Genomic DNA, 4,017 nt, shown 5'->3' on the forward strand with positions numbered 1-4,017 from the left:
ATCTTAACTTCCTTGTGGAAGCACTAGAAAGATACCGGGCATCCTGGGGTGGTGTGTGTGTGTGTGTGTGTGTGTGTGTGTGTGTGATGGACCAATGGCTTGGCTGGGCGCAGAGTTCTGACTGTTTGCTATTGGTAACCCTGGGCACCTGTCTGCTTGGCTTTGACCTTGACCATGGAGGTTGGTAGTGAGCCCAGGACAGGCTCACCTGCTCCCACTCTGGCACATAGGAACTTGGCTGGAGCTCTTTATTTGACCTGCCAAACTTTTCTTTTTTTGTAGTTCAAGTCCTCTCTGTCACGGCTTTGGGGAGAATTTTGCTTTTCCTTCAACTGACTCCCTGCTGGCCCTAGACTTCGCAGTGTGTACATCAAGTTTCTGGGGACTGATTCTGACTTTGTTTCTGGGAGCTCTGCTGTTTAAAAAGAAAAAGAACAAAGCTGTTCTTTTACTTCCAGGGAGTGAGTGTAACTTGCTAGTATCTCCAGAAAGGTAGTGCTATGCAGAGTGGGAAGGAACAGACTACGGGAAGGTGAAAGTGTTAGCTCCTTAGTTGTATCCTACTCTTTGTGACCCTGTGGAGGGTAACCCACCAGGCTCCTCTGTCCATGGAATTCTCCAGGCAAGAATACTGGAGGGCTTTGCCATTTCTTTCTACAGGGGATCTTCCCAATCCAGTAATCAAACCCAGCTCTCCTGCATTGCGAGCAGACTATGGGGGCATTGCTAACTTCCCCTGTTAGCGTAGGAAAAATATCAGTGTCAGATCCTGCCACTAACTGTCGGTGTGATCCCCTTCTCTGAGCCTCAGTTTCATCCCTGTGAATGTGAGAGATTTAGACTAGTTATCTCTAAAGTGCATTTGATTTTAGCCATCTAGAATTCCATACTTATGTCTCAATTTCTCCCTTGTTCAGAGATATTTATTGAAAACTCCTTTTGTACAAACACCCACCTCTCCCTTCTCCCCACTGCTCTACATGAAATAACTTAAAGCACAGTTGCAAAGAAAAGTATCTCATTCCACATCTCATTACATAAGCAATAGGGGGAACGTCAGTGTTAGCCTTAGCATCTTGGTTAAGGTCATGGGCTCTGGAGGAAGACCTCTCTGGTTGGAATTCTAGCCCTGCCACTTATTAGCTGTGTAACCTTGGGCTCGTTCCTTAATCTGCCTGGACCTCAGTTTCCTCATCTGTCAAAATGGGGATGCTAATGATCCTCACCGTCCTGGGTGTTGAGTACATAAGGTGGTCTAGGTAAGATGCCTAGCACCCATCTTGACACATAGGAAGCTCTCAATGAATGTTAGCAATTATTGTAATTATGATGACTGCTTTGCTATATATCTCAGCACTCTCCTGCCTAAAATTCTTTATCTCCACCCCCTCTGTTGCCATAACTACCATCCAGAGCACATAATATAGCTCACAGAGTTCCCTTTGACATGGGTCCTGATTGCACTTTAAAAAACATTTATTTGTTTATTTTTGGCTGTGCTAGGTCTTGCTTGCTGCTTGAAGGCCTTCTCTAGTTGCCGTGAGTGGGGGCTACTCTCTAGTTGTGATGCTCGGGCTTCTCATTGTGGTGACTTTTGTTGCAGAGAATGGGTTCTAGGGCACCAAGGCTCAGTAGATGAGGTGCGTGGGTTTCGTCACCCTGCAGCATGTGGAATCTTCCTGGACCAGGGATCGAACCCGTGTCCCCTGGTTGGCATGTGGATTCTTAAGTGTTGGACCACCAGGGAAGCCTCGAACTGCATTTTGAGTTCTCAATCCCTCCTTCTTCCAAAAACCATGAAAAATTTACATTCTAGGAATACTCAAATGCTTAACAATTCTGTGAAATCATGAAACGGATTCACTCTCAGAAGTCTTTGTACAGCAAGTATCTTTGCCAGGAATGTCTGCCTTTATCTTAATGTCACAACCTGACCCCAATGCCCCCTTATCTGTGATGATTTCTCTAACCTTTCATGCAGGGACAAGCACTTTCTTTGGCGGAAATCATGTACCCAGAACACACGAACACTGATGGATTCTTTGAAACTGAGAGTATTCACTTTAGTAATCTACCATCTTTCCTGTGAGTCACCTGAGAGGGGAGACTTAAGTTTTATTTCTATCTCTGTTGTCTAACACTTTTTACCTGAGTTAACTCTGCTTCCAACCAAACCATTTCTTCATCCTACACAGAACATAGACTTGGTGCTCAATGGGATTCTATGAGCTGCATATGAAACACTGAAAATGGATGTTGGGTATGTCAAATGCAAGGGACAAGTTGAATGGTCCTGAGGGTGGGAATACAGGGATGATCTGAGAAGGTTTACTGAAAAGGTGAGTCTTGAGCTTCTTTTGGAAGCTGGTTCAAGATCTCCTTCATGGGAACAGGTACCTCTGGGGACCTGGTACCAGGTATCTCAGTCCCCACTTAGGACCAGAGAGTATCTGCTCACCTAATCTCCACTCCCAATCTAGGCCCCACCACCACCTCCTTGCTCAAGCCTGTAACCTGGGCATTACCTAGAGTTCTCCTTTTCTCTTACCCCATATATGCTCCCACAGACATCAAACCATAGATTTAACCTCAAAAATATCTCCAATTCATTCACTTCTCTCCATTTCTACTGTGCCACTCCAGGCCAAGCCATCCTTTGCCTCGATTCTTGCAATAACTTTCTAACTGGTGTGTCTGCATTCACTCCACAGCCCTATGTCAGTTAGAATTTACAGTGTGAATAAGAGAGACTCAAATTATATGGAAAAGTCTTCAGGTGAGCAGTTCAGGGCTAGATCGTGGTGCCTTTGCTCCATGCATTATTAGGTACTGAAGCTCCTTTTTATTTCAGTGCTTTGCTGATTTCATGGTGCCACCTAATGGACCAAAATGGCTGCCACAGCTCCAGCTATTACATCTGCAATCCAGCCAGCAAGGAGGAGGACATTCCCTTTAAGGACACTTCCTGGACAGTATACCCACCATTTCTACTCATATCCCATTGGCCAAAACTGAGTCACGTGGCCACGCCCAGATGCAAGAGAGACTTGGGCGCCAGTCATATGCCTGTTGACAAACCAGAGGCACTGAGGAAGGTGAGTGGTGGTATTGGGAACAATTAGTGGCTTTTTACCACAGAGCTCTACAATAAATTCATCGTCATTTCATTCCCCTGCTGAAAACCCTTAAATGGTGTTCACATTCTCTCAGGATGAATTTCAAAATCTTAACACAGCCTGTGAGAGTCTTCCTGAATCAGAGATTATCCCTTCTGTCTCAAGTTCTTCCCCCTCAAATCCTTGGTGCTCTAAACATCTTTCTCTCTGTCAGGCTTTTGCACATGCTGTTCCTGCTGTCAGAAACATTATTTGTTGCAGATGCTTATTATTATTTTTGTTTTTATTTCATGTCATACCCCTTCAGCCCAGCTGGTTTCAGTGTAGCTGTCCTGGACTGTTCCAGTGAAGTGAAGTCGCTCAGTCGTGTCTGACTGTTTGCTTCCCCATGGACTGTAGCCTGCCAGGCTCCTCTCTCCATGGGATTTCTCAGGCAAGAATACTGGAGTGGGTTGCCACTTCCTTCTCCAGAGGATCTTCCCGACCCAGGGATCGAAACCGGGTCTCCGGCATTGTAGGCAGACGCTTTACTGTCTGAGACACCAGGGAAGTCGGACTCATCCATTATCCCTTTATCGCCCCATCTCAAACATGGGCTGCATTCCCTTCCTGTTTTTCGGATACTGGCCTCTCTCTGAACCCAAGGAACTCACTGAGCCTGCGCACAGGCACAGTCTGGAATGGAGAGGAAGGGCGGTTTACATCAGTGGGGGCACTAGTAGGGAGTCAGTGAACTCAGGCCCCACCTCAAGCCTAGAGAAACAATTCTAAAGTATATTCCGCCTGGTCTTATATACCATGGGAGGGTCCCAGTAGGATGGAACCTCAACTGTTTACATTGAAACTAGCTCTAACAAGTACCTTTGTTGTTTTCCCTCTTTTCTTCTTGTCTCACTGTCCC

General features: G+C 45.9%; 1 long non-coding RNA gene across 1 annotated transcript; it reads left to right on the top strand.

The window, feature by feature from the left end:
• The first annotated feature begins 2,003 nt into the window (after positions 1 to 2,003).
• On the top strand, positions 2,004 to 3,731 carry LOC133055891 (uncharacterized). The gene is made up of 4 exons (XR_009692708.1): positions 2,004 to 2,085; positions 2,196 to 2,260; positions 2,852 to 3,095; positions 3,424 to 3,731. It is a non-coding gene; the product is annotated as an uncharacterized LOC133055891 (long non-coding RNA).
• Positions 3,732 to 4,017: the final 286 nt, after the last annotated feature.

Source organism: Dama dama, chromosome 5 (genome assembly GCF_033118175.1).
Source record: "Dama dama isolate Ldn47 chromosome 5, ASM3311817v1, whole genome shotgun sequence".
NCBI classification, from domain to species: Eukaryota; Metazoa; Chordata; class Mammalia; order Artiodactyla; family Cervidae; genus Dama; species Dama dama.